Raw genomic sequence first — 8,656 nt, forward strand, 5'->3', positions numbered from 1 at the left:
GTATGGAGGGGCATGCGGTCAGTACACCGTTCGCCCGGCCGTTTTGCAGACTTTCCCGACCACGGAGCCGCTACTGTTCGGTCAAGTAGCTCCTCAATAGGCATTATGAAGCTGAGTGCACCGCACAGCAATCCACCCACCAAGGAAAAATCCTTGGCAGTACCAGGAGTCGAACCGCGTTTCTCTTCGTGGCAGCCATCTATGCTGATCATTCAGCTACAGGCGCCGACTGTTAGACTGAAGCCGGCCGGGTGGCCGAGTGGTTCTAGGCGCTACGGTCTGGAACCGCGGCCGCAGGTTCGAATCCTGCCTCGGGCATGGATTTGTGTGATGTCCTTAGGTTAGTTAGGTTTAAGTAGTTCTGAGTTCTAGGGGACTGATGACCTTAGAAGTTAAGTCCCATAGTGTTCAGAACCATTTGGAACCAACCATTTGTTAGATTGAAGCCCAAACAAATACTCGCAGAAGATGATAAACAAAGGCCAATGATAATGTTCGAGCTTAATTTTTATTAATTCCACCTCTGACTGTAAAGCACTTTCGATTTCTCTTGACAACACCACGTGTAATTCTTCTGAGGTCGTCTTAGCGTTCTTTTATGAAGACAGTATCATGACCGAGCGAGGTGGCGCAGTGGTTAGCACACTGGACTCGCATTCGGGAGGACGACGGTTCAAACCCGCGTCCGGCCATCCTGATTTAGGTTTTCCGTGACTTCCCTAAATCGCTTCAGGCAAATGCCGGGATGGTTCCTCTGAAAAGGCACGGCCGACTTCCTTCTGCATACTTCCCTAACCCGATGGGACCGATGACCTCGCTGTTTGATCCGCTCCTCCACATCAGTCAACCAATCAACAGTAACATGCATTGTCCGAACGATCAATTCGTCTCTTACATTTACTTTTCCTATTTAGACTTTGTCTTTCAACTGTACTCACCAGCAAAACTCCTAAGAGGTAAGGTCTATGGGCTTTGGCGGCCAAGACATTCCCCAATTTGAGGTAAAAAACCCTGGTCCGGAAACGACCAAGTCGAAAGTTATAGTGGTTCTGATACCTCTGACAGTGGAATAGATGTACCAGTATTGTAGACTATAGAGTAAGATTGTAGGGTAACCCACTTTCAGAGGTGACAATATGCACCAACAAAAGGAAAAAGTATAGTAAACGTGAGCTCTAAAAATTGTGTACTTTAAGACTAATGGGCACTTGTTCAGTAGAAGAGGTGTGTTTCACAGTAGCGAAGATGAACAAGTGCTCATAGCCCTTAAGGTGTGCGTTTTAGAGGCCATGTTTACTAGACACTTTTTATCTTGTTTTGGTCAGTACTGCCATCTCTGAAAGTTGCCTACCCTGCAATTGCAATCGTAGCAGCAACATATCGGTATATGTATTCTACTATCAATGGTATCAGAATAATTTTCACTTATAACTTCCGATTCGGTCGTTTCCGGACTAGGATCCCTTACTTCAGATTGATACATTTACCCTTCTCCACTATTCCTGAAAGTTTGTAACATCCTCATGGGATCACCCTGTATAAGCACATACGGCTTTACCATGTAGACATACAGCTTACATTGTTATGCATTTACTGAAAATTATGCAACGAAGATACTTTCTTGTAGGCAAAAAGCATCGTTATTGAGGAATATGCAACTGCTGGTGACCCTATGTACACCTACAGGGTGTCCCAAGAGGAGTGGTCAATATTCAGGGACGTGACAGAAACGATCATTTGAAGGCAGAAACTTTCTATGGTCATACGCTATATTTCGAATGGTCTCTGAGACAGACCGCATTTAATGTACATTGTTATTTATTTTCTGTATTATTCAGTAAATGTCAGGTTTACACATGTACAGGATGTCTTATAAGTCACTCTCTATTTTTAAACGGTTATAATTTCTTTATTTATGAATTAATTTTCTTAGAATTACTTTTGTTAGAAACAGCACTCCTTGAGGTTGTGTTTAACATCATTTTTTTCTTTTGTTTCATCTGGAAAATACCACCTGTGTTGACTGTGGAAGAATGGGCCAAAATAGCAGCTCGTTACGTGGTCTAGGGATCTGTGGTGTGAGTACAAAGGTGGTGGAAGGCTTAACGAGGGATCCATGCAACACTGGATGCAAAAATTTAAAAATTGCCATTGAAAATTACTAACAACAGGAGTGTCTGTCACCGCTGCAAGAAGATCAGGCAGACCATCAATTTCGAGAACACCAGAGAATGTTGACAGAGTTCGGAGGAGCCCTAAGAAATCACGGCGTCAAGGATCTCGTGAAAGTGGTCTTTCATGTTGTGTAGTTGCAAGAATTCTTAAGGAAGATCTCACGTTTACACTGTGGAACCCACATTTTGTGTAGCAATTGTTTCCTGATGACTATGACAGAAGAATGGAGTCTCGAGAAATGTTTTTAGCTGGGAATAATCATTGGTCTGAACTTATGTGAGAATATTCTGTGGACTAATGAGAGAGTTTTCCACATTGGAGGATTTGTAAACAGGCCTAACTATCATTATTGGGCAGGCTAAAGCCCACACGAATGTGTTGGAAAAGCACAGGGGCGTCCGAAGGTGACAATATGGTGTGGTATCATGTCATCTGAAGTTGTTGGTCCTTTCTTTCTACGGAACATAATGAATGGCGAAAGATACCTGGAATTGCTGCAAGATCGTGTATGCTCAGTAATTTCAGAGTGGGACAACCCACAGCTTCACTTCATGCAGGACGCAGAATATGCATATTTTGCTATGATGTCCACGAATTGGTGCATGATCGTTTCCCCGGTCTTTGACAAGGATAGAAGCTGAAGAAATGAATTAATATTTGTGCCATGGTCGGGAGCTGAACCCACATTTCCTGCTCACTACACAGATTTGTTAGTCATTACACCACCGTAGCATTACGGCCAGCATAGCTGCCCTAGAGCATTGGACTTAAGCAGGCAATGATGCTGTGTTAGTCATACTGCTGCAGTGGTGTAATGGCTAGCACGTCTGCCTAAAAGTTGAGACTCATATGTCTCTGGGAAAATGTTATTCCGTCAGATCAGTTTCCCAAGTCGTTGGATTGACAGACGGTTTGCCCACAGTTCTTATTTAACGCATTAGAATTTTTTTCTCTGGGGGTCGGCTAAGGAGGTTTACGAGAGAAAACCACAGAACTTGGATGAATTGGAAGCAGTAATATCTGATGTGTTAGTCCATGTTCCACCTAACATGGTGCATGCAGGAGCATTGCACATACCAGTTCGTTTAAAAAAATATGTAGCAAGTGCTGGAGTTTATGTGGAGGTTTAAAATGATGTTGAACACGATCGCAAGGAGTGGTGTTTCTAACAAAAGTAGTTGTAAGAAAATTGGTTCATAAGTAAATAAATTATAACGTTTAAAATATAGGTAGTAACTTATCTGACACCCTGTACAACATTAGTAAATTTTAGAACATACATTTCACAAATCATCAATTGAGAATTATGTATTTTTAACATACTCACCTCTAAAGATTATCATACACGGCACATTATACCTGCTGTAAAGTCACAACAAATGTTCGAATATCTCACTATCATCAACACTGAATTTGTGCGCTATTGAGAGAAAATGTTGTGTTGCTTGTTTGAGTGCGTCTGCAAGTTCTCTAATGAGCACACAAGCGCTCATGATGCGACTAAGCAGTTCATCTCACCTTTCGTTTGTGCACCTTGGACTTCATGAAACCCAATACACAAAAAGCTAATAGTCTAAGATCTGGCCGTCTTGGTGGTCAGTTAATGGTATTATCATGACTAATCCAGCAATTAGGGTAAGTGCAGTTGAGATGTTTCCTTACATGTCTGGTAAAATGTGGAGGGGCTCCGTCATGCTGTAAGTACGTTGCAGTCCACGCGGTCAAAGGTTCGTCCTTAAGGTGTTCAAAAAACGAATTTTCCAAAAAATGTAAGTAATTCTGTCCATCATTCGTTCTTCTAAAATGATTGGACCTGTCAACATGTTACCGATCATGTCACACCAACAAATGTACATTAAATGTGCTCTATCTCAGAAACCATTCGGAGCAGGGCGTATATCTATATGAAGTTTTTGCTTCAAATGAGCGTTCCTCTTACATCCCTCAATTTTCACCATTACTCTTGGGACACCCAGTATATTACTAAAACCCAATCCCAGAAACCGGTACCCGGAACCCGGAATGCAGAACGTGGTGGGCTGCAAAAATTCGGATTTCAATATTTATTGACCGAATTTAAAAATTTAAGATTCTGTCATAATCTAATCAATAAGAGATGTTAAAAGCTTAACATGTAAGATAAGTATTGCAAATTGTGTTCTTTTCTTGAGGCAGCATAACTGACGGAGCGCAAATCCACGGACTTCATTTCATCCAATATTTGAGAATGACAGCACTTAGCGACTTTGAACAAAGTTTACATATAATTTCAAATCTTAACGAAACTTCTCTGAACGTACCTGAAAAGTTGTAGCATATAACCTCACATAGTTCAGAAGATGTAACGTCATAAATATTCGGATGCGTGGAAAACTAGTTTTTGTTCAAAGTGGCACGTAGTAAAACATCAACATCAGACATTATTTTTTGATTTATTAATTCTTTACTAGTAACTCTATCACAGTTTGCATCCAGAATTTACATATTTCGATTAATATGACGGCAAAATTACAAAGGACGTTCAATAAGTAATACAAAGTATTTTTCTTCTCGGCAAATGTCGATTTAAAAAACTTAGAATTTGTTGCGGGGAATCGTGGACTATTCTCGCTTCAGTCCCTAAAGTTTCATGAAGTTGCAGCAGGTGGCGACGCTATACTACCCTTCGTGGGCGCTAATGACCATAGAAGTTTTGCGCCCTAAAACAAAAAAAAACAAAAAAAAACCTACCCTTCAAAATGGCGTCTGCAACGGGGATGCGTTCCAAGCAGAGAGCTGTCATTGAGTTTTTTTGGCAGAAAACCAGAGTATCGCAAATATTCATAGACGCATGCAGAATGCCTACGGAGACCTGGCAGTGAATAAAAGCACGGTGAGTCGTTGTGAGATGCGCGTCCTTTCGCTGCAACAAGGTCGCGCAAAACCTGCCCGATCTCCCACTTCCCAGCCGGCCGCACACAGCTGTGACTCCTGCAATGTTCGAGCGTGTGGACACTCATTCGAGGTCGTCAACGGATCGCAGTCAGACGCCTCTCTGCTCAACTGGTTGTCCTGTTGGTAGTGCTGACACACTCGTCCACCGCTTGGGGTTCTCAAAGGAGTGTGCTTGCTGAGTTTCTCGCCTTCAGACTTCCGTCTGTTTGGCTCAAAAAAGGATGCATTCCACCGGAAACAGTACGCGGACGATGAGGAGGTTATTGATGCAGCAAGACGTCGGCTCCGACGTCGACCAATCTGATGCTGGCATACAGGCCCTCCCTGTAAGTTGACGTAAGGATTATGTTGAAAAATAGGGTTTTGTGGCCAAAAATGTCTTGAATAATATGCTGTAATGGAATACTGAATAAAATTTAGCTGCTTTCAGAAAAACAAAATTTGCATTACTTAATATACGACACATAGTTCAGGTGATATGGCGTCATAAACATAAAGATGGATGAAAAACTAGCTTTTACCTGAAATGAAGCGCAAACTACCCAGTTTATGTTCTTCCAAACTATTTAGAGAATATTAATAGTTACACTATGCTTCCTTGGGGCACACGTAACGTTACTTCCGTTTATATTGAACATTCACCATTTAGGATAACGTACAGTGGTCTTTCTGTCAATTACGCTTGGAGAGGATAAACTGTTTATGAAGACGATCCATTTTCTTGGTCATCAGTTGACAATCTGATCAGTATCGGACGCCTTTAGGAAACTAAGAAGGCGGAAATGGTCCGTTTAGCGCGGCTCTTCCGTTTGAAAAATATTATGTGTAACAAAAAGTAAAGGGAACGAGGATTCCCATTAGGAAATACTTTCTGGTCCTCCTGATTGGCGCTGGACAATTTAAAGAAAATTTCGACGGTGACTGCTGAGCCCCGTCTGGAAGCCGCATTATTGTTGGATATCTTCCGGTGAGAGATGCGGGTAAGCATTCCCCGGAATGTTTTCATCTGCAGGAAGTCATTAAAAGCGAATCAGGACGGCACCGTTATTGGCGATCGTGTGGGAGGAAATGACGGGCGCGTGTGGCGGCGGAGGGGCGGCGCGCAGTGATTCACGGAGAGGTCCTTGACCGTAATCCGCAGCGCCACAGCCTCAGCCGGAGCGTCACGCTTTTTCGTGCTCTCTCGCAAGAACAGCACAACTCCGGCGGACCTCCACAAATCGAAGCCACCGACCGTGGAGGAGGAACGGCCGTCGCCCCTGCATTCGGTTATTGATGGGGATTAACGGGCTTCGAACAGCTCCGAACTTCCCGGCTGTCTCAATCCGGAGGATAGTCAGCATTTTTCGCAGCTGTCAGAGCAACAGTGCGCCTGTTGAATATGCATTGATAGGCAGTAGCAGTTCCATCTCTATGATTGTCCTGGGTCCCAAGAAACTTGTTTAAAAATGATTATGAAGCACTTCCGGCTTTAGAATGGAAAGCGAAAATGGTTCATAATTTTTTTTCGCAAGGAGGGGGGGGGGAGGGGGAGGATTGGGTGGGGTGAGGGAAGGCGAAACGAAGTACGTTAATACATTTTTATTTAGTTGCTTTTCTGCTGTCTTATGACATAAGATCGTAGAAACGTAAAACTTCATACCATTCCCAAAACTTTTAACAACAAAAGTAACAATAAGAAAGTGTTAAACGATGAAATATCAAACCTGAAGATAGCAATGAAAGAAGCAACAATACCTACAAAAAACACAAAGCATGAGATTATATGAAGCTTAATAGTGAGCAAGGAGCGTTGAAGGTATTCACCTAGAGTAAATTGAAGAAAACCACGGAAACTCTTAATCAGATTGGCTGGATCAGGTAAACAAGCCTACATGCCCCACATTTTTTTTTCGTAGTTGTAATACATTTTGGTGAGTTGCAATTGCCATAACGTAATGAAGATGACTCAAGATGGTTACATATGAATTGTATAGTCTACTATTACTTCAAATTCAATGAACAATGCTTAAGGAGTTTATTGTCAATATGAATATCGTCCGTACGTCTTATCTTCTTAGAATGTATGTAGCTGCCTTTACTTTTTAAGCAAGACGATGTTGTCAACCACACGCAGGAACCCGTCAATAAGATAATTCGACCATTTCATACCCATAAAATGTTACTAAAGCGCATATGTTTGCTGTTGTCTAAAAGAGGCAGTTCGTGTTTTAAATAGTACAATGCGGGGTATCACGGGGAGAGATTGATAGCTGGTCTTTAAAGGTGCATATCTCGTCGACATCTGCACTGTGAGAGGCGCTGACACGCGCTACGTCACTGTAGTGTCATGAGTATCGTCGACTTCCGGCTTTTGGGAGTTCTGTGATTTGATTGTTGTACATTATTAGTACGTTTTCTGCTCTTTTCGATGACAGCTCTTTTTTGTTGTTTATCGAACTTTCGTTTTATTTGTAGCTCAGCATAAACGAAAATATTTCGATAATAGTTAAACAAGGTGAATCTCATTACAAGAACATTTCAAATCGGAAGAGACACTGCCTAATATTGCAATGATATAGGATGTTCGCGAATAAGGTCATTTATAAATAAAGAGCTAGAAATATTCGAGTTTACTTACTGCCGAGCACTTCAAGGAAGTGTGAAACCTTGTTGAAACTGATGTGATTAAATAGGGATCAGCCTTTCATTTATATGAGACGCAATGGACAGTATCAATACTTTCTTGTGCGTCGCTAAGTTCTGATACATGGCGCTCTTCGTCACGTAAACGGCATCTGCCTTCCATATTCGTGAAAACAAAATCCGCACGGAAAGCGCAAGATCACTTATCGAGTTATCACTTACACTCGTCTAAGCACGTAGGCAACTACTACAATATATAGTGCAAAATTTTGAACTATCTGATGGTCTTAGTTGGTACAACATTGCAAAACGACTGCGACAGCAAACAAAATGAAAAAAATTCTGTGTGCACAGTTCAGCTCCGCACTGAAGATTTTTGGTGAAAACGTCGGGATAAAATCATAATAAGTATTTCGTATTAAGTGTTTTGATTATAAAATTCTTTGATACAGTGATTACAAAGAGTACTACAATGGTTACGGAACAGATAAATCACAGGTTTGGACTGCCACTGGCGGCTGTGTGCCCGATAGGCAAGATACGTAATCGCATTGCGCCGGTTTTTTTTTTTTCATTTGTTTCGTTGCTCCCGTAACTCTCACAGTTGCTTTGCACTGGACTTTTTAGCTTTTTTTGATTTCTTCCGACGCGAACTTTCCTGTGACTTGTGTTTTTTTATATTTCCGAGCATATTCACGAGACATGTGAGACGATATCTTTCACTATTTTGTAATTTTCTGTTTAATACCGATTTTCACTTATATTCCAACGAGTATTTTATCGTCGCACCGCAAGCTCTTCACAATGACACCCGAATCAATGTCTTAGCTAACTGTAACTTGACATAAAGCTATTGTGTAACAATCACGCACATGTACCTTCATGGGTACGGTGACGCCACAAGACATATAAATACTGTGCG

At 41.8% G+C, this 8,656-nt stretch overlaps 1 non-coding gene across 1 annotated transcript; it reads left to right on the plus strand.

The window, feature by feature from the left end:
- Positions 1-245: 245 nt before the first annotated feature.
- Trnap-ugg (transfer RNA proline (anticodon UGG)) lies at positions 246-318 on the plus strand. The gene has a single exon. It is a non-coding gene; the product is annotated as a tRNA-Pro (tRNA).
- Positions 319-8,656: the final 8,338 nt, after the last annotated feature.

This window comes from Schistocerca cancellata, chromosome 4 (genome assembly GCF_023864275.1).
Source record: "Schistocerca cancellata isolate TAMUIC-IGC-003103 chromosome 4, iqSchCanc2.1, whole genome shotgun sequence".
NCBI classification, from domain to species: domain Eukaryota; kingdom Metazoa; phylum Arthropoda; class Insecta; order Orthoptera; family Acrididae; genus Schistocerca; species Schistocerca cancellata.